Genomic DNA, 27,712 nt, shown 5'->3' with positions numbered 1-27,712 from the left:
CACGCGGCCCTGTTGGCTACCCCTTTCCCTTCGTGGCGTTGGTACGTTCCTGCTCAACGCTGCTCCGCGCCGGACAGGCAGCGAAGTGGTAAGGCCGGCGGGGGAGGGGGGAGCGYTGTGGCGCTCACGTTACACAGGACGCACGCCGGCTGTGCCGAGGAACGCGCTCTCCTCCCCCCTTCCCCCTCCACCCGCGACCGCAGTTGGTTGCACCCGGGCGGCCCGCTCTGGCGGCCGTGCGGGGCGGCGGGGGAAGGCGCCGCGGGGAAGCGCCGTGAGGCGGCGGCGGGTGTTGCGCTCGTTCAAGTCCCGGGTGAGGTCGCGCCGACCTCGGCGTAGCACCGTCAGACCCGCTTGTGCGGGGAGCCACGCACGCAGGCCCGGGGCTACGAGGCAGGGGGGTGCCGCTGCCGCTGGGGCGTTTTGTCCGTTGGCGGTGGCGCGTGCCGTTTGAGCGTAGTGTTTGTGCTGTCGTTTCCAGGCTTCTGGTTTTATTTTTTGCTGTCAAGTCATTGCCAGAACTAGCAGGTTAAAAAAAAGAAAAAAAAAAGTTGCAGGGGAGCAGGACCTGGGGCTGTTTTTTCCCCCCAGCTGGCTTGTGTGGGGTTTGCTTCCATACCGGCCTCCCCAGCCGCAGCTTGCCTGTCATGAAAACGAAACCGAACACGGAGAAACAACTGAAGCAATTGTTGCTATGACTTTCAATAAATTATAGACGCTAAAATTGCTAAAATCAGCCTTGATTTTTTTCAGTGCTGCCTTTGGAGGGATTTCAGGGGGTTCACCACAGATCCTCATATATAAGTTTGCAAAGTCTGAGGCTGTTCTTTTCAATAGTAAGAGTTTCAAAGGTAATGTCAGAGGAAAGTAGAAAATCCCAAACTAAGACCCTCTAAATCTGCTTTTTCCCAGGCACCTCTCTGCGCTGCCTGTATGCTTTTCAGTGCCGCGCTGTAGGTCGTGAATACTCTGTCTCCTTCCTGACGCATTGGGCAGTGACCTTCAGTAGCTGATTTCTGCTCTTGTGGTTGACAGATATGCCTGCTCCTGTGGCTGACGGGACACTGCTCTGTTGCATGACACCACATGACAAAATGTGACTATCCTCCCTTATTACGTGCATTTCTCTCTTTCCCTCTCTCAGCTGTTGCTGGCTCAAGTCCCTGACTCTTCCGTCCAGCCTTAGCCTTTTTGGTTACAACACACATTTGTCAGTGGCATCCTTGGCCACCCCGTGGCTGTGCAGCTGCTTCCCAACTGGCATGCTTTCTCCTCAGACTGTTTCTAGGCTGGCTTGTTTCCCCAGCCCCGTGGAGATTGCTCTTCCTGGCTCTGCTGTCCTAGGATTGACTGTGACTGCCCATCACCCCCTTTTTTTCCCCTTGACAACCAGTTCCCAGGCTTCTGTCTCCAAGCTGTTCTTGCATTCCCACAGCATCCCCCTCTCCAAGGGCCTGTCACCTGGGCCCAATTCTCTCTGTTCCCAGAATGGTGGTTCTTCTGCTCTGTCTCTTCAGATTATATAGGGCCCTGAGTTGATGCTATGCTAATCTGGCTTGCTGTCCTCTCCAGCAAATGACTCTGGCCCAGTCATTTCACTGCAGGTCATTCTAAGGAGGAGTGGTGCCAGCATATCCATTAGATTGTTTGTGTTTCTAAGTATTTCAGTCATCACCATGGTATCTGAGTCCATTTTACTTTATTTGTACAAGTAGTTTTTTTCTCTCTCTCCCACACATTTTATTATCTGCAGCAGCAGCATTATCATAGTTGTAGGAAAGCAAAGGCAAAAAGAAAGGGTTGAAGAAATCCTTTTTTCTGAAGTTGATGGGCTTCATGCTTATTCATGGTTATTGTTGAATATTCTTGGAGCGAACTCATACCACAGAGATGGTGCTCTGTGCTCTTGCTCAAATCAATATTATTTCTAGATACTGCAAATGACAATCCTAGGAATGAAGATCACTGTGGCCAGAACATAATCAGAAGGTACTATCTCCTAGCCAGTTGCAAACAGAAAAAATAAGACTTATTTCTTTAGCAAGTAGATACTTGGCTTTCGGGAATTAGTGAGGTGTCTGAAAGCATTCCCAGGCTGCAGGCACCTTCAACAGAGGACAAATACATTCTCATAAAGTATTCTGAACACTAAAAATTCTTCAAAATGCTTTTCTCTTCCCACAAGTATAACTTATCTTGCTGTCATCCTTTAGTTAGACAGTCACTGTTTCTGAAATGTTTTGCATTGGGGTATCTTGGTGATTACAATATTTGGCACAATGTGAGTTAGGTGTCAGCCATATAGCAGTTGCTTTTAAGCTCTGAATGGTGCATCATGCTGTTCCCACACTTTCAGGCTGATGATCAGTGGAAGAAAAAAAATAGGCTTGTGAGAATCCACAGGTGAGGAACCTTAAAATGAAAGAAGTAATTGCCCATCCTAATTCCCAGAGATGGTCCAAATTACATACCAGATACTTTTAAGTGCATTTCTGTTTTCCATCCCAAATGCAGAAGAATGGTGTTTGGAATTCAGCTGTTATCAGAGGAAGATATAAGAAAAGATCATTCGTTTATAATAATTAAAACTCTCTCTTTTGCCTGCTTTTATCAGACAGTTGTAAATTAAATCCAGTTATTCCCCTTTCTTTGTGATGATTTTACATTCATATGTTTAAAATGTTGGGTTTCCCTGTTCATAAATAGCAACAGATCTAAAGAACAGTTCAAAAAAGAGATTGCAGCTCCATTTTTTAACGTGGAAAGAGAAATTCCTGTTGAAAATCAACATTTAAATAATGGCACAGATGCATACATGCAGGGAAATAGATAGCTACAATGGAAATGTGCCACATGTCTCAGAACACATAACCACAACAGGGTGTCTCTTTTATGGCTTTCTTAATGCACTGCAATATGCCTAGATATCGAAGGACATATGGTATATTTTCTTTTTAATTGCACATTTCTTTGCTCTTGTGAGTTACTCGCAACCTTAACTTTATTTAATTGTAATTTTGATGCATAAATCTAGATCATCACCAAGAGTTTCAAATACAAATATGTTTCATCCAGCTCTTCCATCTCTGTTCCAATTTTTACAAGAGTGTAGTGCCCCCTTTTTTAATGTGTATTTCAGTATTTCATACTTTTTGGAAAGAGAAGAATGCAGACAGAGAAGGATGGGCCCTTTTCTGAAACATTTTTCCCCATGTTTCTAACTCATCTTTCTTAAACACAAGTACTGGGTAACAATATAGGCTCTGAGACTAGCGTCCAGAAAGCATTAACATATGGTTCCTAGAGAAAGCTATTTATTTGAAATGAAGTGCATAACAGTTGAGCRATTTTAGCCTCCTCAGGAGTGTGTCAAAATTCCTGATTGCACTGGGCTTCATTTGATTTAGTTTTGGGGAAAGCTGTGAGATTTGCAATGATCCAGTCTTCCAACAGTTCTGAGAAAAAAAATTAAGCTAGCTTCAGTTTCTGCCTATATTTTCTGCCATTTTTATTATCTGAGTTTCCATAAATTCCCTGGAATAGAAGAGACAAATAAAAGAAGGGATCAGGCAACATTCCCTTTCACAAGCAGGAAAATACAGAATGCTAATTTGTCATCATTTTCAAATTTAAATTCAAAACTTAAATTCAAATTTTAAAGTTGGTATTTAACAAGTTGACAATACAAGACAGAGGAAAGCAAAGAAGTTTATGGTAACACTGCTTACACCTGCTGACTAAAGATTGCAGTATCAAGCTGAGAATGATTCCTGAGAGTTAGAAGTTTCTCAGACAGAGACTAATTTGTTGGTGACAGCACCTCATTTTGTGCATTCACCTCAAACTGACAAGAAAGAATCACTTTATTAAAAATAAGTATCATAGCTCAGAATCTAGTGCTGGTAGGATGGCAGGGTTAATTTGAGCCTCTTTTCAGGGTTGACTATTTTTTTATCTTGCGATTGAAAAAAAGAAAAAGGAGTTTTGGGTTTATGCCTGTGTTTTGTAACATTTTTAGATCAGCAGTCAATCAAGGAATAGTTACAGCAAATCTCAAGAGAGTAACTTCCTTTGGTAGATGAAAAGGAAAGGTAACAAAAGGAAAAAATACTGTTTTTGGTTTAGTGTTTCTATGGGCTTCACCAACTGGACTTGGTGTGATCTTGTGACTTTGGTGGGATTTCCTGTATGCCCAGAAGCCATGTTAATTCTTCTTGAGGCAAAATGGAGCTAGCATCTGAAGGTCTTCCAATTTCAATGGTTGCACATAGAAGATGGTTCAGATTCAGTTCCTTTAATTAATCAGTGAGTTGTTATCAAAATATACAACAATATCAGGCTGTTAGAGTAAATGGTCTCTCATGGTGTTTTTGCTTCCTAAAAGGGATCACACTAATAGGGTAAATTTGTCTTGAATTTATTCTGTCAGCTTCTTGTCTGGTTCTTTGAATTTTGCCATTTATATTTTGCATTGGCCTTTGTATAGAATATTAACCAGAATATTAATATTGTATAGAACCTGAAATACAACCTTATATGTTCTGTTATAAAATGAACTACCCAAACAGCATGAAAACTACAAAGATATTAGTGGCTCTACTCTGTTCCAGATGGGCAGTAGCAAAAACAGGAAAAATCATTGTGAAGCTAAATTTTTATTCTAGAATCTGCCATGTTAGTTTACAAATATAAATATTGAGAATAAAGAAACTCACGCCATGTTCAGCAGTCTGCATAATGGGAGTAAGTGCAACGGCTGCAGTGAGAAAATCTTTTAGTATCCTGATTTTATTCTTCAAAAGGGAATCTCCAGCTCGTAGGAATGTATGCTATAAATAAAGAATAGCAGAACATCTAGTCTAAACCTCCTTAGAGCTGAAAAATTTTTAAGAATTCCTAGAGCTTATTATTTTATTTTAGGACACAGAAGCAAAGTACTATAGTTCACTGACTTCATTTTTTTTTAATGTCAAAAGCAAAGCAGAAAAGATAAACATGAGAGAGTACTGCCAAGCACTGAGGAAAAGGTAGCAATGGTCTTGATGATAACTGAGTACTCATATCTGTATAAAGGCAACAAATTTGCAACGGAGAGGTGTACTGTTCTACTGGAGATGTTTCTCAGGATTCACTTCTATGTCATGAACTGAGCAGCTACAGGACACTACTTCTACCTTGTCATCGTAATTCTAAACAACTTGTTGAGGAAATACAGAAAGAGTATTATATGAAATGCAATTTTCTTGCAGAGGGCAGGATCCCATGACCTAAAGAAGATCTGGAACTCCTGCAGAAATAAATCAGCATGGACATCATCAGTGAATGATCACTTTATAATTCAGAAAAAAAAATGCACTCCATTCCTTAAAATATTCTGAAGATTAGTCAAAAATGGGTACTTACAAGGCTTTTATGAGGAATTCAGTTTGCTTGGATAATTTGAAGCATATCTTTAAGAAGACCTAGCAACTTGAAGGTCTTCAAACCCATCTAGGAATTGAGAGATCAAAACCAGATGCCAGTGATTTGGTGGCCTAAATTCTGAACAGCAGAAGATACAGGGACCAAAAAACTTGGATCTGTAGTAGCATTTGAAGAGGAAGACAACCAGTGGAGAAGTATGAAAAAGGGGCAGAGCAGTTTTGTCCATTCCTTTGTTGCCAATGCTATCCTCCTGCCATTTTTTGCTATTGAATACAGTGTGCCTTTCAGGTGTTTTACAATGTACAATGCCATAGTACACTAAATTCTAATCCAGGATTTGGCAAGAGACATGAGGATACTGCATACAGCAGCAAGCTGCACTCTTCCCTGCCCCAAAGCACATCGGGTGATATTTCCAGTCCCTCTTTCTCCTTACTGATGAGTTTCTATATGGTAGTACTGGTCACAAACTTACAGCGTTGCAGTTCCTTCTGCTGGCTCTTGCTTCTCAATCTGGTACTGCTTGCATGTCTCTGTGCTGTCCTATATATGTGATCATAGACTCTTAGAATCATAGGGTGCTTAAGGCTGGAAGGCACCTCTGCAAGTCATCTGCTCCAACCTCTCTACTCAAAGCAGAGTCAACTCAAGCAGGTTGCCCAGGACTGTGTCTAGCTGAGTTTTGGATATCTCTAAGGATAGAAACCCCACAACTTCTCTGATCAACCTGTTCCAGTGTTTGACCACCCTCACAGTTTAAAAAAAAAAAAAAAGTTTAAATGGAATTTCTTATATTTCAATTTTTGACCACTTCCTCTTGTCCTGTCACTGAGCACCACCGAGAAGAGTCTGACTCTGTCTTCTCTATACCATCCCATCAGGTATTTATACACACTAATAGATACCCTGAGCCATCTCTTCCTAAAGCTAAATAACCTCAGCTCTTTCAGCCTCTCCTCATACGATAGATGTTCCAAGCCCTTAGTCATCTTAGTGGCCTGTATGTTCATGTCCTTCTTGTACTAGGGAGTCCAGAGCTGGACACAGCACTCCAGATGTGGCCTCACCAATGCTGAGCAGAGGAGAGGGATCACCTCCCTTGATCTGCTGGCAACATTCTTCCTGATGCAGCCCAGGATGTTGTTGGCCTTCTTTGCTGGAAGGGCACATTGCTGGATCATGTTCATCTTGTCCACCAGGATCACCATACCCTTTTCTGCAAAGATGCTTTCCAGCCAGTCAGCCTCCAGCATGGTGTTATTCTTCCTCAGGTGCAGGACTTTGCACTTCCCAGTGTTGAACTTCATGAGGTTTCTCTCTGCCCATTTCTCCAGCCAGTCAAGGTCCTTCTGAATGGCAGGACAGCCCTCTGGTGTATCAGCCACTCCTCCCAGTTTTGTAACATCTTCAGTTTGTGAGGGTGTAATCTGTCCAATCATCTAGGTCACTGATGAAGATGTTAAACACTGTTGGCCCCAATATCAGCCCCCTGGGATACTCCACTAGTCACTGGTCTCCAGTGGGACTCCATGCTGATCACACCCCTCTGAACCTAGCATATCAGCCAGTTTTCATCCTCTTCACTCCCCACATATCTGGTCCATACTTCATCAGTTTTTCTATAAAGATATCATGGGAAGCAGTGTTGTAAGCCACAGTAAAGTTGAAATAAACAACATCCGCTGCTCTCCCCTCATCCACCAGACTGGTCATCTCATCATAGAAGGATATCAGGTTGGTTAAGCACAACCTTCTTGTCCTTCATGTGTTTGGAAATGGTTTCCAGCATGACTTGCTCCATCACCTTCCCAGGGATAGAGGTGAGTTTGACCAGCCTGTAGTTCCGTGGACCCTCCTTCTTGCCTGTCTTGAAGCAAGCGTGACATCTGCTTTCTTCCAATCCTCAGGAACCTCCCCTGATTGTCACAGTCTTTCAAATATAATTGAGAGGGGCTTTGCAATGGTATCGACCAGCTCCCTCAGCACTCATGGGTGTATCCCATCAGGTCTCATGGACTCTTATATGTCCAGTTTGTTTAAATGTTACCAAACTTGATCCTCCTTCACTGAGGGTCAGTGCTTCCTTGTGCCAGACTTTCCCACACGTCTCAGGGACCTGGGACTGCTGAAGGCAGATCTTACCTGTAAAGACCAAGGCAAAGAAAGCATTGAGTACCTCGGCCTTTTCTGTATCCTTTGTCACCAGGTCCCCTGCCCATTCAGCAGCAAGCCCACATTTTCCCTAGTCTTCCTTTTGCTGATGATATATCTGTAAATAGCCTTCTTGTTGCCCTTCATGTCCCTTGCCAGATTCAGCTCCATGTGGGCTTTGGCTTTCCTAACCTCATCCCTATGTGCTTGGATAGTATCTCTATCTTCCTCCCAGGTCACCTGTCCCTGCTTTCACCTCTTATATGCTTCCTTTTTATGTTGAGTTTAGTCAGGAGCTCCTTGTTCATCCATGCAGGCCTCCTGCTGCTTGTGCTTGTTTTCCTGCTTGATGGGATGGACCATTCTTGAGCTTGAAGGAGATCATCCTTGAAAATAGACCAGCTCTCCTGGACTCCTCTCCAGGGCTGTATCCCATAGGATTCTTCCAAGTAGGTCCCTGACTGGCCCAAGTCTCCTAATGTCTGGAGTTGTGATCATTTTTTTTTCGTTGTTCCCTTCTGTCAGGATCCAGAACTCCTCCATTTCATGGTCACTGCAGCCAAGGCTGTCCCAAACCTAGCCATCTCTGACCAGTTCTTCCTTGTTGGAAAGTGTGAGGTCCAACAGAGCATCTGCCTTCATCCACTCCTCAATAACCTGTGTTAGGAAGTTGTCATCAGTGCACTCCAGGAACCTCCTGGATTGTCTGTGCCCTGCTGTGTTGTTCCTCCAGCAGATACCAGGGTGGCTGAAGCCCCCATGAGGACTCGGGCTTGTGACTGTGAGGCTTCTTCAGGTTGTCTGAAGAAGGCCTCATCTACTTCTTCTTCCTGATCAGGGGGTCTGTACCAGACATCCACCACTGCATCACCCATGTTTGTCTGCCCGCTAATCCTAACCCATAAACTCACAGCTGGCTCATTGTCCATCTCAAGGCRGAGCTCCATGTATTCCAGCTGCTCTCTCACATAAAGATTGTTTGGTTTTGTTCTCTTCCACCTGCTTTCTTTGTTTGTATTCTCTATACATTGCTTTTTAAGTCTTAGAAGAACAATAACAGACATTTTCACATTGTGTTCTTTAACTTGCTATACATAGTATTTCTCAAAGTCACTATATTTTATCAGGAGAAGGTCTTCAGGATTATTTGTTTTGATAAATGAAAAATAATAAATTGTACAATGAAATACAAAGCAGGGAATACAGTTATATTTGACCAAAAATAGAGAGTCTTGTCAGTGTTAATAACCARTGGTGCCATTTCTCTTATACAGCACTTCAGTGACAAGAAAACACAGCAAAGAAACAGTATACTCATACTTCTGTAAATATGCTTTGTGAGTATTACTGGCTTGAAACCAATTTGGGAAAATATAGTCTTAACTAAAATCATGTTTTATTGAATGCATATTTATTGTTTTCCACTTTTAATGTCAGTGAGATTCTAGCTTCTTGCTTGCTTTCTTCCACTTTTCAAATATTTTTACGGATAAAATTATTATGATTGGACATCCAGTTGCAGAATGGGATCTGTAACATTTCTTACACACACAGTGCATACATTTCACTCTTAACCTTGGAATGAGGGATATAGTATATTCATATTTTATGTTTAAAAAGGAACCAAAATAAATTTATGTTGAAGACACATACCACATCATTGTTTGTACTCTAGTATTCATTCTCCCAGAAGTGGGAGGTTTATTTTGTCCCATTTCAGTATTTGCTACTTCTGTGGTAATTTAGTCACGAGGACTGCTTAAGGGCACATGATTAATTGAAAGTCAAAATTCCTTTCCTGCAAAAGTTTCCGCATTTATACCTTGCTATTCTGCATAGTCACACCGTCAGGAGAAGCAGAATTAGTAACTGAGTACATATATGTTTTCAAAAGGCGAGACAATCACTAGAGAAAATAACTAAGTTATTTTGAAATGGTACCTTTCTCTGGTCCAAGCTTCTTACATGGACTGTGCAAGTACAACTAACAGTTGCTTGAAATGTGTCTCTAACCTGTATTACTCTAAACATACATACATGTATCCTTATATTTATATGCATGTGTTTCTTTTTAATCAAGAGAAGCCCTTTAAAACACAGTGTGGGAACTCCTGGCCTTTCTCCTCCCAGCAGCCCTTTGAGCAATACTAGCAGACCTCCTGCAAACCCCACAGCATTAGATCTTACAGCCCTGCAAAGGCCTGCCCTAGTCAACCTGGTTGAGGGGCCCACTGCTGCACGCCAGGAGCTGTGCTGGGAAGTGGCTCTTGACCCCCAGTGTCGGTGCATGCTGGCGAGGCAAAGGAGGAGAGCTGCAAGACCAGCCCCCTGAGCCCCAGTGCACTCGGTGGAGTGGTTGGGCGAGGGGGAAGCTGTGATAGCTGCAGTGATGATCATGCGGCAGGTTGCACTCACAGGGAGAGGTTTGACCTGCAGAGGTGATGGCTGCTGGAACGCTGTCCTTCCCAAGGTACGCCACTGCAGAAGGCAGGTGTGCAGGCCAGCTAGGTGTATGTAACTGACAAAATGTTCAGATATTCCCCTGGTGTCGCGGTCCGCGGGAGTGACGGGAAAGAATCATACGCATTCACAGAATGCAGGTTCAATTCCAACTTTATTCGGCAATTTGCCCATCTTATATATGTTTGTGCAGTCGTACACTTTGCTAGGCCAATCACCATGCAGATTATGTCACAGGTAGCCAATCATGGCACCGATCACGCACGCAGCGATCATGCCTTGTACCTTGCTACTTATTTAGCAAAGCTATCTTACCCTTAACCTTGGTTCCCACTGGCTTCTGCTAGTTTATCTGTACTTTCTCAGGATGTATCATTTCCAGCTGCACCAGTGTCCTTGGTGGACTACTTCAAAGCACGTAGCAGTGGCTATAGCCTGAGGCCTAAGGCTTCAGCAAATTTAGCTACTAATGCTAAGCAAGTTGTGCTAAGCGATTAATCCTAAACAGTGTTAGTTCCATGCTCTATATCTCATATAGATTATTGTTCTGAAGCACCGCAAGGGCCCCAACACCCTGGCATGTGGGGTGACCTTCTGCCTGCCCGGGAGGACCTGCCAGTGTGCTCACAAGGCTTGGCATACCAAATGATGGGGGAAAGGTATCCTTCAAGAGAAGCAGGGAGCACACATATAGACCTTAATTACAGTCTCTGAAGTTTATGTTTGCATGAAGGTGGAAAACTGCAAGCTATAGATCCTGGTCTTCCCTTGTCTTAAAATGAGGGCAGCTAGGGGTGCATGCTAGAAATACATAAACTGCCTTTGAGTTACCCTAAAAAAGGCATTGACTGTTATCAAGCAACATATGAAAATAGAAGAATATAAGTGTGCTGATATATTTATTTTGCTTTAAGGGATCTGCAGTATTATCTCCCATCTTTTGCTTTTATTCTGTATGAAATTTTAGAGCATGTCTCTAGTCTAAAAAGATATTCTAGAAAGGTATCACAGTGTTATTTTGCAGTTGTTTATTATCCATAGGTTGCTATACATTCTTTTGTAAGAAAAATATAGTAATTTATCTTACTGTTAAATCAGTTTGAAAGTAAAGCTGAGTTCACTCTGGATATCAGTAATAAAAACTCTAAACTAAAAGCCTAATTAGTAGCTTTGCTGATAGGAATGTTGGGCCATAATCATATCTATACCTCTGATGTATTGATGCTAAAGGCATCTTTTGTTCAATAACATGATCTAAACATTTTTGATAAAGACTATTAGTCTTCTGACGATGATAAAAAACTGTTTTGCACAACTCTCTAAATATATTCACAGTTTAGCTATTAGTATACTGTTGTAGGAGGAGGGTACTTTGCTGCTCAAGTATATTCATTATGCATTTTTCTAAACACTGTTCTTTCTTACTCATTCCCAGTGCTCCTTGAATTTGCCATGCATGATGCATAGTTTTAGTTTATTGATCTAGCTATTTGGGTTGATCAGTGTGGAATAATTCAGTTTGGTATGATTCGGCATTTGTTTTTTGAAAATAGATCACAGAATCACAGAATAGTTGGAGTTGGGAGGGATCACTGGAGATCATCAGGTCCGACTCTCGCTGCTCAAGAAGTCTCACCTTGGGTTTTGACTATCACCAAGGATGGAGATTCCACAACCTCTTTGGGCAACCTGTTCCAGTTTTCAGCCACCCTTACAGTGAAGAAGGATTTTCTTATGTTCAAGTGCAATTTCCTGTGTTTCAGCTTTGCCCATTGCCTCTTTTCCTGTCACGTGGCCAAGCCATTCATCAGGTCTGGTGAAGGTCTAGTCAACATGCGGAGAGAACACAGCACCACTGGTCCCATCCCCAAAACCAGCCCCCGAGAAAGGCAAAGGAGGAAGAAGCAAGGGAGGAAATGTGTGATGTCCCGGCACAGTTGAGATTAGCTGCCAGTTTATTTTTCTCCTGGGGGCTGGGTACTGGTGCCCTTGCTTGGAGCTGGCGCACAGCTCATCCCGCGGGGTCTTCATGGCCTGCTGTAAGGATGTTGCAACCGTCGTAATAACCTGGAGTGGCCCATCCTTCGGTCTGGCCCTGTCTGACCCGACCGGCTGCCGCTCTCAGGAGCTGGGGAGTTGGAGGACGATGCCGATTGTGGCTGGCTGGTGGTGCTGGTGCCAGCCAGGTCTGACTCCGCAGCGGAGGCTGTAAGGGAGCTGGAGGACGAGCCCAGTTCCGGCTGGCTGCTGGTGCTGGTGCCAGCCAGCTCTGACTGCGCAGTGGGGGCTGCAAGGGGAAGCGGCAAGGTCAGCAACATGGCCCCAAGCCCCTGCAGCCAGAGAGGCTGGAGCAGTGCCTCCAGCCCTCCTGGGGGCAGAGATGCTCTGCAAGCCCGTCCCAGAGCACCCACTGCCAGGCCTTGCCTGGGCCCTGGCCCAAGTCCGTGGGCACCTGGGCGCTTTGCCACTTACCGGGGCCCAGGCCGGCACACCCATCACATTCCCAGGTGTCGCTGGCAGTGCCCAGGGCCGAGCAGCACCGATGGGTCCCTTTGGAGGCGCAAGAGGAGCACAGCAGCAGCTCCCACGGCCTGGGGAAGCAAAGGGGTTGGTGGCGGTGGCAGCCAGGGCTGGCAATGATGCCAGCAAGGCAACTATGGCAAAGGGACTGGAGCAAGGCAGTGCCTGGCAGAGCTCTTGTGCTAAGTGCCTGCTCCCAGAGCCCTTGGTGAGACCAAGGGCCCCAGCAGAGCCCCAGGAGCACCCTCCACTGCTTGGAGGACTGCTTGGTCAGCACTAAGTGGGGAGCATCCCTCCTGCCCTGGCAGCTCTGCATCCCTGTGCCAAAGGGCTGTCCCTTTCCCTGTCCCCATCCCCAGGAGATCCCCAGGGCCTGCGGAGAGCTGGTGGGACCAGCATTACGGCATCTGCTGCTGCATCGGCAGCTGCGACATTGCTGCGTTGGTGACGTACCCCCTTTCCTCCGCCTGCTCCCTGCCTTGCCTAGAAAGGCACTGGCTGGCATCACACCGGCTGTGCCTCTGATATAATTCTTCGTAGCCCCCGTCTTCCTCCCAGGCTGGTGTTCTGCAGGAGGAGGAAGGGAAAGTCATGGACTTCCCATGCACCGCATGTCAGGCAAATGCAGGATGTCCCTGCTCCCCTGACCCCCCGCCCCGCTTGAAAATCCACGGGGAAGCCTGGGCCCAGGCTAGCAGGAGCCCTGCAGGCCAGGAGTGCCTCGGGAGCCCTTGGCCCGGCACAGCTCTTGTGCCCTTCTGTCTCGTGAGCCCGGCAGATGGGCAGCAGGCAACCAACCTGATGGGGACTAAGATGCCCATTCTTAGCATTTCTGGGAGAAATTTCCTTTTGTTATTGCACTGGGGGCAGCGGAAGCATGACCTGCCGGCGCGGACTGCCTGTCCCTGCAGGAGAGACACAAGCAGCGTTAGCGGGGCGCTGCTGCTGCTGGACACCGGCCATGCCTACAGGGCAAGGGAAGGGCCTCCTACCCGGATGCAGCCCCGGTGGAACCAGGCGCCTTTGCACGCGGGGCACACCATGGTGTTGTGCGATATTTTGTCATCCACAGGCTCCAGGCAGATGATGCAGGTGGTCTCCGCATCGGGACATGCCTGCACTGCCTGCTCTGGGCGGTGCTCCCAGCAGAAGGACCTGGGGAGAGGATGGCAGAGAGGGGCAAGGTCAGGAAGCACCGAGGCCTCCCACGGTCACGGAGAGGAGGGCAAAGGGGGCACAAAGGAGCCCTCCGTGTCCTGGCTCTGGCAGGCCGCTCGCAGGTGTCGCTGCGGGGCAGGCAGGCAGGCAGCTTCCTCGGCTGCTTGGCCAGCGCTGGCAGGAGAGGTGCCGAGGCAGGGAGGCTGCGGTGCRAGGCCCGACAGCCCTTACCTGAACTGCCTGAAGAACTGCGTGACGCAGCCGTGCTCAGAGGCGCAGGGCAGGTGGAAGCTGCGGCTGCAGCCCTTCTCCTGGCAGCTGATGGACGCCCCCCTCTCACCGCAAGCAAAGCAGCACTGCAAAGAGCACAGCCCCCTCCCGTCAGTGACACGCACTGGGCCTCCACGGCCAGCCCCACGTCTCCAGCAAAGGCCCCGGGGTCTGGGCCCTGCTGGCTCACAGCCCCCACATCTACCTCACGGAGGAGGTGTCTGCCTACGCTGGAGCTGCTGGGGAGCTGCTGGGAGCAGTAGCATTGCCCAGAACTGGCTGGAAACACTGGCATTTCTTTCCTGTGGCACAGGCTGAGCTCCCGCGAGCCTCTCCGGGAATAGACGTCCCCAACCCTGTCAGGTCCTCACCTTCTGGGCTGCGCTCTTGATTTTCTGCTTGATCTCTGCAGGCCAGAACCCGCAGATCCCTTCCTCCTTGGGGCCTCGCTGCAAGAGCCCGCTGGCAACGTACTGAAAACCAGAAAAGTCCAGGAGCTCATGAGGTCGGCGAGGCAGGGCGCGTTGCTGGGGAAAGCCGGCGGGAGCCCCAAGGGCAACTCACCAGGCAGCACTCATGCACGCAGAGTCCTTGCTGCTGGTGTTTCGGCCCGCAGATATCCGAGCTGACATCTGCCCGCCGACACAGCATGCACGCTGGAGGGCAGAGAGCAAAAGCACCCACCAGTGAGCACCCCGCCAGGGCCGGGGGAAGCGTTCCGGAGAGACTCCCGGCAAGGCCCTGCTCTGCCCCGGCCTTGCCAGTGACGGGCAGGGCCGGAGCTGCTGCAAAGGCGCTTCGTGGCTTGGAGAGGACAGGGGCATTGCCGGCAGGGATGTCCCAGCAGGTGCCCGCGCCCCAACCTGGGCACCCCTTGCTGAGGAGAGCAGAGGCTCTGCGCAGCAGGGCACGCGGGGAGCTCCCGCCTCCCCCTGCCACCGCTCACAGACCGTCCCGACAACACCTTCGCCAGGTGCAGGGAGCTGTGGGGATGGAGGCGTCACCCTCACCGTTCTCCCTCGAGTCGGGAGCCTTGCGCTTCATCGCGAAGGCAGGGCCAGACGACTGAGCGCTCCGGAGAGTCCCGGCCACCACAGTGCCGAGGTTTCTCTTCCACACRCCGCTCTGCTGACCCTGAGGGAGAAGCGGGACCAGGGTGACTTTGCAGCACGGGACACAAGAGCCCYGAGGCAGGGGCACCCGCTCCTCCTCGGCACYGCGTGCCAGCCCCTGCCTCCCCTGCCCTCCTCGCCCCTCACCTCACCTGCGCAGGTTGCTCGGAGGTGCTGCCTCCCAACCTGGGACCTGCTGGAGCYGCGAYGCTCTCGTGATCCCACCGTGGGCGGCCGTGTCACAGAGCGCCGCTGTGGCACAGCCGCTGCCACGGGCTGAGCTTGAGAGCCAAGTACGGTCGTGAAAGCCCTCGGCTGCCTGCTGTCCACTGTGACATGGCCACTGCATCACTAGGGCCCATGCAAAGCGCCACAGCGCGGCCCGAGCCCTCGGCTACTCCAGGAAGGAGGCAGGTTGCTCTTGCAGCCTGTACCTCTGCTTCCCAGGCTCCCGTTGGTGGCTCCCTCCAGGCCTGAAGCAGAGCCAGGCTTGGTGACTCCRYGGCTGGAGAAATGGGAGGCCTGAACGTCAGCAGTCTCAGTCGTTCCCTCCATCTCCTGCCCCTGAYGAAGACGTGGGGCATTTGCTCCCTGCACTGCCCACTGGGCGTTTGGCAGCCCAGGGCCCTTGTCGATAGGTTGCCGCTCACCCCCATTCGCCCCCGAGAGAAAGCCACTGCTCCGTCTGCAGTGGTGGTGCCCCAAAGCCCAGCGTGGGCCAGGCTGCTCACAGCCACCTGCTTCACCAGCACTTCTGCCTGCCCTACCTGTCCCATTGCTCCACACCACCCCTGTCCCAGGGCTTGCCCAGCACCTGTCCCTGCGTGCGGCAGCTGCCTACGGGAGTGGGGGGCAGAGGGGCATACGGGGTGTTGAGGGACAGTGTGTGGAGTCCCTGAGGGCACCGCAAGAGGCTTGTGCCACCGGGCCAAGGGCTCAAGCCCTGCCCTGCCACAGGCCCCGGCTCCCCCACACAGACCCGTCGACATACCCCGGGCAGAGCTCCTCCCTGTACCCTAGAAATCCCAAGTGCCCGAACGTCCAAGGGCCAGACCACCGCTTCTGTCAGCCTTGCTGCCAAAGCGGCAGGGTCCGGCTGGCAAACAGTGGGGCAGAGGCAAGGGTGCCTTTGTCTGGGGGCAAAGCCAGGAGTGGAGATTGTCTTTGGCCAGGGGTACAGCCCTGGAGCTGGTCAGGCTGAACAGCATCTCTGGGCCGATGGGGCCGTCTCTTGACAACTGTCCCTGGAGTCTCTGGCTCTGTCTTCCTTACACCCTCCGTTCAGATACTTCTATACATTGATAAGATCCCCCTCAGGCTTCTCTTCTGCAGGCTGAACAGTCCCAGCTCTCTCAGCCTTTCCTCATATGAGAGATGCTCCAGTCCCTTCATCATCTTAGTAGCCCTTTGCTGGACTCACTCCAGCATGTCCCTGTCTCTCTTATCTCATTGCTGGCTCATGCTCACCTTGGTGTCCACAGCATTGCTAGTTGTTGTCCACCAGATCATTAACCATAGATTTTCTTGGTTGATGTTTGTCTTCTGCAGACTTCCTCATAGTCTTTGGCCAGTTTCAGCTTGAAAGTTAACTAGAAACAGGGACAGACCAGAAATTAATTTTGCAGTCTAGGGCTAGGAAAGAAAAGACTGAAATTCATCAAAAATTATGACCACAAGAGCCAAGTGGAAGAGGTAGTGGGAGAATCTGGTGAAGAGAAGCAGATAAAACCTCCTATGCTTATTGATACTTATTGGTTAAGATATAACCTTTTAGAGTAAAAGAATAAATTGAGGGGTTTTGCAAGAAACGTACTCAAAGAACCTTTCTTTCTTGAGCGCTGGGTGACAAGGGAGACTTCTGTTAGGAAAGGACTATTCATATCTCCATGTATGCCCTCTTTTTTATCAGTTCCTCAGTGACTGGAGGAGACAATCTTTCTATTACTGTTACTGTTACTGTTACTATTACTATTACTATTAGCTATGAGTGTGGCTGTTTCTCAGCACATGGGACTTTGAGGAAGAGAAGGAGGGGATGCTTATGTGCTATTTCAGTCATGCTTGAGACTTTCTGTTCAAATCCTTTGTTTATTTATCATTGGTCACTGATATCTTTCATTTACTTTCTTCAGCCCATTGCCAGGTCTGACAAAATACCAGTGAAAAGTTGTATTTCCTTCTTAACATTCACTGATTCATATCTTTTAGGAAAAAAGTTTGATGAGAGGAAATTCTGAGTCTCAGATCCAGCCAAGAAAGAAACAAGTTTCTCATCTGCTTTTGAGAAGTTGACCCTAGACTCTTTTGCATTAGTCCTTAAAATTTTTCAAAAATTTTCTTCATCTTCCTCTCATTCTATCCTGTGGACATGGAAGGAGCATCTCATAAATGACCACAGTACATCACTGTCCATCTTCAAAACTGTTCCCTGCCAAAATAGCTATGAAACCAGTGGTAACATTTAGGTTGCAGTTTGGCATTATCTTACAGCTAAGTCAACCTGACAGGTAGTTGTTACCAAAAGCCATGTTTTTCCTTCAGTGCCCTCTACGCTCTCTTGTGGCCCCACATTCCCACTCCATGGTCTCCTGTGCCATCACTGTTCCTCACCTGATCTTATAGTGGGATGATTAAGGAAGCTAAATTAGTAGAAAAAAGAATTGTTTTTCTCAGTAAGCAGTTTTCTGCCTGTTAAGTTTCACAAATCGGGAGCAGATGAGTTTCAATGTGAAAGCAAAGATAAACAATTGCTGGGGCAGAAGAGTGGAGCAGGATTGCAGATTCTTTGGCAGTAGTTAGCTGTTAGATCAGCTTAGCCATGACTGCACCTACAAACAACTAGTATACAAGAATACTGCTTTTATCACATTGTTCTGTGTTGTGTTGCTATCTCCCTGAGCTCYTGTGTTTTTAACCACCTTATTTCCTTTGTTTTCTACTCTGATTGTAATTCTTTAGTGCAGGGACTGCCTCTTTGTACTGTATTTGTAAACCACAACTTTTGCAACTTTGCAACTTTTTCCTGTGATGTTTACCACACCATATCATTTTTTTCTTCTAAACAGATGCCTCACATTATTTTTTATTGCTTGAGGAGGATGACACAGTCTTCACAAAGCTGTTTGCCTACATCAGTATGAAAAGACTTAGTATTATAATATCTCCTCTGCATAGCATGAATAAAGTCAATATTGGAAATGACACTATTTTTTTATTCTGATTTAACAGGTTGGAATTTGAGGGCTGGATACAGTTGTGCTGGGGACAGAAGAAAAATCTGTTGCCAAGCTTCAAGAAGAAAGATCTGTGAGAAAGATTTATGCACTTGATCCTGTCTTTTTGGCTTTTGCAGGCATTGTTTCCAGTGTTACTGCTCCAGAGAGCATCCCATTGCAGGTGTGGTATTATGTGAAAGGTCTTTAAAGACTGGATTTATGAAAAACATTGTGAAGATGGACAAGGTGGTTTGGGAGACTGGTATTAGGGTATGAAGGTATTAGGTTCATCCATAAGCAGTTTGAATATAGCTGAAAGATCCTTATGGGGCCAGTGGGAAATATTTTGATCTTTAAAACTTCATTGATCTCTTATTATTTTTTCAACCATCTTACTCAGGTCTATTTGTGTCTCATCAGCAGGGACAAGCCCCTTGGATAGCAGAAGTTGCTCCTGACTGGTTGCAACAGCAATAAGCACACTAAAGGGGAGGAGAAAGGCAAACCTAGGGCTCAAATTCAGCAAAATAAACCAGGATGGTATTGGAAATATTCCTGGAGAGTTGGGAGATAGCTTTAGGCTCAAATTGGTGCTGCTCTCCTTATTCTCTGATGTATGAAACCTCTGTGCAATAACACTTGAGAACATTTGCCTCCCCAAGGAATATCTTCCTTCAGATAAGGGTTGAATGAAGAGAAGACTGCATGGAAACTCAGCAGATTGGTTAGCAAAATTGCCTAAGCATACATCCCATCTAAAGATGCAGTTTTGTGTTACCACTAAACTGACTGGTAGTGACTAGTTGCCACCAGAAGGCAAAAGTCTTGCTCCTGGCTGTGCTCTCCCACAGTTGTTTCTGTGCTGGCTTTGCTGCCTGGCTGAGCCATGGTGAGCCAGGTCAGAAGCCTGTACAGCAGCAAGCTGAGCCAGGAAAAAAAGTTTTCTTGCCCTGGCTCACTCAGGTCAGGTAAGAGTCAGCAAAGGCTCCAGGAAAGGGGGAGCAATCCGCAGGGGAGAGCCACAGTAGCACTGATTTAGATGAGTTTAAACTCTCATACAAGTGCATGCTCCTGGGTGGTCTTCTCCTTCCCGCTGTCTCTGCTCTAAGCGTTGCATTTTCATCTCCTCCCTGGTGCTGTTTCTGATGCTTCCTTGACCTCTTGCGAGTTGATTCAGCTCACTAACATCACAGGAAAAATCTTCAAATGTTTTGCTGGGTTAGCTTGTTGAATTGATTCAATGTGCAACTATACGAACCCCAAAACTGTGTGAGGGAAAGAGGGAGTGAAGGAAGAAGCTGGGGTGGGACTGTCCATCTTTGGTGGTCAAACCATTAGAGTGGTTCAGCTGTGTTGTATAACCACACACTAAAGGTACAATTTGGTGTTATATTTCACCTACTGTGAGTGCAAGCTGTTACTGAAGGAGATAGTCCTAAACTCACTGATCTGATGAAAAAATAATTCTTTTTTTGGTGAGTTGCCATAAAGTTGCGTGATTGTTAAATACAGCTCAAGGGAAGCTGCAGGAATGTATGTATGGGAAGTGGCTGGGAAGAACAGAACCTCCAATTAGGTCATGTTATCATCATATGAAACCACCCTCTTAGGTTGCTTTCACARGAGATGAAAACAAAACTCAGCTTGTCAAAAAAAAAAAACAGTTAATTCTGAGTTATATAAACACAGTGATCTGACCTAACATGGAACTGTAGAACAGCTTGTGCTGACACAGGGAGAGACTGAGAAGATGCACTGAGAGACAGAGCACAGGGGGAATCACCTCTTTTGGTAGCACCGTTGTCTTTGACTGACTGATACTGATCATGGAGATGCTCCCCAAGAAAGGGTTTCCAAGTGACAGAAGAAATTTTCAGCTGTTTGTAGTAACCAGCTCAACAAAATGATCCAACTTAAAAAAAAAGTATTTATTTACTTTTTTAAGCTGGGTGTTTTCACTGACCCCACAAGCGGGTGAATTTGTAGAAGAATGGGAGAGTGAAGGCCTATGTCAGGGAAAGTGGAAAATCAGAAACCTATTAAACAGGATTTACTGTCAGGAAAATTAAAATATGAAACTATGCCTTGGATTTTCTACACTAGCTAGTAATGCACAAGAATGAGGATGTACCTCAACAACCCTCTCTTCTTACAGACTGTGATAATGCTGTTCCTCCAGTTTCCTGGTACTGTGTGGTGGAGAGTGGTACAATACCAAAACCACGAAGTATGGCATGCTACAGTAGGGGGCAGGGCTTTTTTTAATGTGTTTTTGGAGGAGTTAAATCCATACTTAATACTGTAAACCCACTTTCCTTAAACTTAAAAGCTGTTATGGCCTGAAATTTATTTAAAGACTTTCTCAGTTAGAATAAGAAAGTTACATTTGTATGCTGCTTCAAAATTGTGTTTTCTGTCTCCATTTACATTGCTTTTTCAGCAGTTTCTGATTTTTTTAGAAAACTGCTGTAATAGTTTGCTCTTTCTTGAATAATGATTTGTTGTTAGTTGATGGAAGAGTCTTTGTGATTTTTTTAATCATTATGATTATGCAGGCCTGACTGCTGATGCTAGAATAGTGATTAACAGAGCCAGGATGGAACATCAGAGCCGTAAACTGATTGTTGAGGATCCAGTCACAGTATAGTATCTCACACAATAAGTTGCAACTTCAAAGCAGGTAAGCAGTTTGGCACTGTTAGACTTATGTATAAAAGCTTTAAATCCTTAATACTGAAAACAAAGCAGTTGTTTCTCTTCCATCTGTTAAAAAAGGAAGTCAGGTTAAGCTTTCTTTGTAGGACTTCTTAAAAAATGTGAGTATCACTTGAGAAAAATAACTATTTTTCAGAAGAAAATAACAGCTATTATCAGCTCTTTTATTTTAAGGAACACCAGCAAATATATTTTCTTGTCTATTTCCGTGTGTATAGATCTGGTGAAGAACTTCCTTGTATAATTTGGAAATAATAATAATGCAGAGAGACCAAACAATATTATCACATGAAAGAGCTGAGATAAGACTGAAAACTTAAAAAGAAAACAACAACAAAAACCCTTACAGCAGAGAGCAATGTGAGAGGCTAAACTGAAAGTAAAACTCACAGACACAGATTCTTAATTTCAAATACTGAAGATTAGCAGAACACCTGTAACCAGTCTGATTGATTGCAAGCATCTGAGATGGTCCTTGGAATCTGTTCACAGCTGTGCCCAAGATCTTGTTAAAGGATAATCTCACTAAGCCTTAATTCCTGTAGTTCATGTGGTTTTAACAGGGAATGCGTATTTCACTATGAAGACAGTTCTGCCTTGGTTATTTCTGTGTGGGTTGTACAGCTGTGGAGTTGTATAGCTGCAACATTGCCCACAAACTAACCTCTGAATATCAGAATAATCAGTTGGTATATCAAAAATGCATAGTTATATGGTGAATAGCTGTAACCTGCCTTTTCTGTTTTCTACTTTTCTTGTGTGTTGGGCCTGTAATACTCTTAATTTTCTGGGATGCCAAAACTGGTCAGCTTGCTCACAGCTCTACACACAGGGCAAGGGGAGTCCTAAACAGTACCAGACAGATCCATCTGGTGCCTACCACCCTTGGAAAGTAACTATCAATTTAATACATATACTGTATATACATACTGTATATATGGATTTTATGTGGAATCAATTTTATACAATAAAAATGTTTGTATAGTCGGTGTATTTCACTGAAGCTAGATATTGAATTCTGAACCAAACATTGACGGAATCAAAAGGAAAGTTCAAGCTGAGTGAGCCATTGATGCATACTTGCTTTTCGAATAAAGTTATAATAAGACTATAGCAAAAATACAAACATACACCTATTGCTTGCTATATTGCTTGCTACTTGCTTCAAAAATGGTAGCTTGTTACAGAAAACTAAAAGTATATTCCATTTGAAATTTATCTCACGTTTCTTTGTGAATCTTTTGTTCACTTGTTACTTTATATATAAACTTTTCTGTGTAGAAAACTTTTATATTTTGAAAACTCCTGTGTTACCTGTGTTTGAAGGAACACAGACAACACCAACTAAGCCATTAGAGTTTTGGTACCAGGTAGTTTTGAGTCTTACCTTGCTCTTGCTCATGGGCTTTTGTAACTGACTCAGGCAAGATAGGAACAAATATGGTGATCCCTTCTGTGCACTGTTTGTTTAACCTAAAAGATCTCCCCATCAGCACTGCAGCTGTGCTACTGGAAGTAGTGGCAAGAGAGCTAATCCAGATGATTAGATTTAGCCTTCCATTCCATTTCCAGGGACATTGTTGCATGTGTTGGTTCGTCCTAGGTAGAGCTTTTGTGTACAGGAGGCAGAAAAGAGAGGTGGAGCAATCCCATCTTTCAGAGCTGTGAACATGGGCACAATAATTGGGAATATCATTACTATTCTTTTTTTTTTTTTTTAAATGAAGACAGATGGAGTGAGGCAGAACTGAGGATGTACCCAGGCTAAAGAAATGGTCACATCTGACTGTAGCTGGTGTTTGTACTGTGTACGCAGTCAGTCAAATCTTTACCCCTTCAATTTACTGGGGTAATTTCATTGTTGGCTTTGTGCCTAATGGTTACTTAAAGCTCTTGTAATGTATAAGCTCATGGGCCACCTCTTCATTAGTGAACAAAACTGCCAATGCCCACTTTTTGTCCCTGAGGCCATGTTCAGACCAGACTCTCCTTGCCTCTGAAACGAAATACCTGTATTCAGACTGATGCTTCCCAACGTGGTCCATTCCTGAATGTTGCTTAGAAATTGTCTGGGAGAGAAGTAATTAGGCAGTGCCAAAAGCTTGCCAGAGACTATTGTAGCAATACTGATGATCAGGTTCCAGTGTTTGGGCCCATGCACTGGTATTTTTTCTCTTTTGGCACAGGCGTAGCTAAGGTAACTGAAAGCTGCTGCAGTGGATTGATTTCTCCAGTGTAGGCAGGAGTGGTGTCCACCTTTACAGTTCAGCATCTCTGCTTTGGATTAATTCTCTTTGGTAATAAAATATAGATATCTTCCAAGCTTAATAGGAGAAGAAGAGGAGGAAAGATAGTATGCTAAAATATTGTAATAGTTTCTGTGCTCTATTTATGTGTAAATCAGAACAACTTTTTATGCAGAATGGATTAAAATTCCCCCAAACCTATCAGTATATATGTCTTGGTGAAGGCAAGATCAAAGATCACATTTGTTTTGAGGGAAAGGACATAGGGATCCTTTAAGGTCTTACACCAGCTTTACATATGTTGTGCTTATTTTATGAATTTTTCGCTATCTTTAGCCACCAATGAAATAAAAAATCTAAAGAGAAAATTGAGTAGTGAATACCACTCTGTATTGATGTATCTTTGTTTCCAGGAGGATAGTTTTATTACGTAAGTATTTCTCATTGCTACATTGATATTGTAAATGCTAGTTTTATCAGTTTTATATTTTTGTCACTTTCTAGCACATCTTAATATTATCTATGGCTGTAAAGTAACTGCTACTATTGGCAAGCAACTAAACAATTTGTGTTCTCTCAGAAATTTTGTGGGGGGAGTTGCCTTTTAGGTAAAATAGTATGTCAGGTCACAGCTATTCTTGCTGGTATCATCATCTCCCTCCTAGCTCCTGTTTGTTCTGAGACTTAGGTTCTGGATTGGAGGTAATAGACAAAAGGTAAGAAGAAGTCCTAATTCTTTTGTTCCTCCTTTCTTACTTCTTGTGGGTTCCCCCCCTCCCCCCAAGGTGAGCAGCAGAGTTAACTTACTGCTGCAAGTGATAGTGGTTTTGCCTTCTAGTCTTCTATTGTTCTACACTGTGATATACCCATCACACCTTTTTTTTTTTTGTTTCCCTGTCCTGCTGGGGCCAACTTGTAGTTGCTTCTTATTCCCCAGTTTTTGCCTCCAGGGTGTAGTTAATTGGATTACAGTTCATGTTCTCTCCTTGATTCCCAAGAGCCAAAAAGCAGGGCAGTGGAAACTACCATCTGCTTTTCCCCTGTCCTGTGGATTTCTTTCATCTCTAATGAACTCAGACCAAAACACAGACCACTGTGCTCAAGAGCTATCATAATACTTCAAAGCAGTTGTTGAGCTAACTGGGAAAGAATTGTGGAGCATACAGATAGACATTAAATAGATCAAGCAATGAGCCCATGAAAAGCTGAGGGTTAACAAAATCTGACGACTGTTTTATTAATGACAGTGTTGTAAACATGAGAAAAAAAATCATTCTGAATGTACTTGTTTCACTGTGAACACTGCAACATGCTATTCTTGCCATTCTAGTTATCATTGGAGAAAATGTTGACAGAACCTTGTCTCCGGGATTGGCAGTGGTGTATTGATAGTTAGGTCAAAACATGAGTTCTTTTCAGGGATACAGCTAGTTGACAAAGTCATGGCATATGTGCAGATGTTCATAATCAGCTCCTCAGTATCCCCAGATGAAACTTCTGCCCACCTTCCGCTTTTCTTTCAAATGAACAGGTGTTTATCTTTTTAAAATTATATTAAAATCATTTTTTGTTAAACTTTGGAGAGGGAAAATAATCCTTGAAACTTCCATTGTATGAATTGTATCATTATGCAATCATTACAAATATTTATTCACTAGGCACTGTGAGAAATAACATAACTTTAACACTAGAAGCCAGTCTCACACACCAAACTATGTGGATATCATTCAATCCACCAGGAAGCTCTGACAGCAATTTCAATGTTGGTGAAACTGAAAAAAAGTTTTGAAATCCATTACAGAGAAATGCTGTGCATGCCTTTTTTTCTATTTGATGTAAAGAAACAGTACCAAACTTTGGCAGTTCTTCCAAACAGAACTTCTTGACTTTTTATGAAAAAAACCCACTCAACTCTTTTTTGAAAGGCTGAATATAGGTCTATACCAGTCAGTGAAGTATGCTGCATCCTGGCTTACTCCTAATGCTTCTCCCATGGACAGAATTTAATTTGAGTTTCTTCAACTATTGGTCACATGACTGTGCTAAGGGGTTTCAAATTTTCTGTCCTTCCCTAGCTCTGTATCAGAAGAGGTTTTAGCAAATAGAGAGTTGCTAGCATAATATACATAAAGAAAAAGACGTGTGGCACGAAAAAGTTTTGAGAACTCCTGTTCTGATATATTTATGTTCCCAGATACACCAAGATCAGGTCTTGAAACGTTATCAGATCCTAAATAGAAGTGAGGAGAAATCACTGTCCTGGCAGACAGGCAAATTCTGAATTATATATTACATAGTGATACTGGGGGAGTCCCAAATTAGAACTCAGTGTGGAATGTATACAAGCCTTTATGCAACTGATTACAACAGGTAAATCAGTTTATGTTTTGGTGAGATTTATAGCTCTCTTTCTGTCCTCCACAGCCCAATGTGATTTGTCACAATGCTAAAACTGTGCAAGAATTTTTGGAAAAGAATCACACAGAAGAAGCTACAGCAACTGATAAGGACACCATCAAACTAATGATGAGCTTTGCTAGAAGTAAGTGATCCAATACAATGCATGTGATAAATACTTCAAGAAAAGCTTGGGTTTCTTTCCTTTATGGGAGTGTAAAATGCTTTGTAAACATGCTCATTTTAATGATTTTGTTGTACGTTTTGTGTGATCTGGTGGAAAAAATATGGAACTTAATATAGTAAGAAACCAGCACCACAGGTATGTGTTTGATTTTGTAGGGAAAAAAATACAACTGTATACAAAATCTTCTCACAAAAATTATTCCAGGTGACACCTGTGCATTCAGCTTGATGTATGAAGTGTCCCCTAACATCTGGTGATACAATGTTAGGTGACTTCTGTGATGCCTCTGTAGACTGATAGCGCTGGGAGCTATAGTGATTGTTGCTAATTTATAACAGAGTGTAAGACCGTTGAGAACATTCTGTGCAGAAAGCAGTTCTGGGAAGGCATATGACAACATGCTACATCTATTGGGTGTATAAGACATTACCATTGTTTCTTAAAATTATGAAAGTGATAGGAATGTTTTATCCTGTAGTAATCCTTATCGCAGTATTTCTGACATGCTGTGGTCCCTTCATAGCTTAATAGTTTCTATCACAAGTGGAAAACACAGGCTTTGAGAACAYAGAAAATTTACATTAAAAATACGATTAGAATACAGTATTTTCATTTTTTGGAACAGACTTTCATTCTTAATACTTACTACATTATCTACGTGGCAAAAAGAGAATATATAAAATATCTAGCTGAGCTATCTAAGACTTTATTAAGCTATAAAATAAAGTCATCAGTGTCAAATGACAAGATTCCTGTTGATTGTTGTAGCTTGCAGTTACTGCTGCTGTATCTTTAAGAAGTCCAGCTTCTTGACAGTCAAAATATTACAAATATTTAGCAGCACAATCTGGACCTACGGAATGTAAATGAATAAATTATAATATCACATTTGGAAATCAGCGGTATTAATACTTTTATTTGTCTTATTCAGATTTTTAGTGAAAAAATAATGAAATGCAAGTTGCAGAAACAGAGAAGGAGAAAGAAGAATCTGAAAAGAAGAAAAATACCTAAGTCACAGAACAATTATGGTGGCTGTTATTAAAATGTTTTTGAAGTTCTGACAAGCAGGAATKGACTAGAGTGCATATAGTTGCTGAATGAACTTGTGTTTGATCCTATACTGAGTTCTGTAGTTTTCCTGAAATGCAATGGACTTCCAGTTGTGCTAAACCTAATATGCTTGTGCGTCTTGCATTGTGCAAGGAGGCATATATTCACATATTCTTCTATTTTCTTGCACATATTTTTGCCACAAAAAGTTATTAACATGTTTTCTCAGAGCTGACAACTATCCCCCTGGTTAGTCTTGGTACAAGATATGTAAAATCTCAGAATTTCTATTTTTTCTTTTCTAATGTAACTTTTGCAAATGAGATAATTGTTGTTCAGTGATACTAAGAGTCCAGTAAAGTTCTAATTTGTGTTCTGTTTCATTTACTAAATGTTACAATGTTGTGCATTGCTAATCTATTTTTCATAGGTAATGTCATGTTATGTAATAATATATTATTATAGGTCAGTGCTGCTTCAGCAATAAAACGGCTTTCTTCTAGTGAATCTTACCAGATAGCAAATGGTATTCTCTATGACTTCTTAATATAGTTATATAATTTTTTAAAATGTTAAATCAGTAAAAAAAAATCTGCTATTTCAGTGTTCCATTGAGAACATACTTTTGCTCTATAGCTAAACTTAATACTGTGAATCTTTTTTTTAGAGGCATTTTAACTGTACCTATTTTGTATTACTGTACATTTTCAGCTACCTATTCCTACTGCACATCCTCATTCTTCCCTTCTCTCTCCCTCTGTTTACTTAGTTTTCTCATCTTTATTCCTCACTTAAAATGCAATT

At 44.2% G+C, this 27,712-nt stretch overlaps 1 long non-coding RNA gene across 2 annotated transcripts; it reads left to right on the top strand.

Moving 5' to 3' along the window:
* On the top strand, positions 1-27,420 carry LOC112962733. 2 transcript variants are annotated; one of them, XR_003252391.1, is made up of 5 exons: positions 1-88; positions 18,324-18,401; positions 20,866-20,990; positions 25,696-25,813; positions 26,787-27,420. It is a non-coding gene; the product is annotated as an uncharacterized LOC112962733 (long non-coding RNA). The 2 variants fall into 2 exon arrangements; XR_003252390.1 differs by having other exon boundaries at positions 18,324-18,491.
* Positions 27,421-27,712: the final 292 nt, after the last annotated feature.

The sequence above is a fragment of the Apteryx rowi genome, unplaced genomic scaffold, assembly GCF_003343035.1.
Source record: "Apteryx rowi isolate R43461 unplaced genomic scaffold, aptRow1 scaffold_153, whole genome shotgun sequence".
Taxonomy (NCBI): Eukaryota; Metazoa; Chordata; class Aves; order Apterygiformes; family Apterygidae; genus Apteryx; species Apteryx rowi.
Note: the sequence above shows the minus strand (reverse complement) of the source record. Positions and strands in the feature narration are given on the sequence as shown.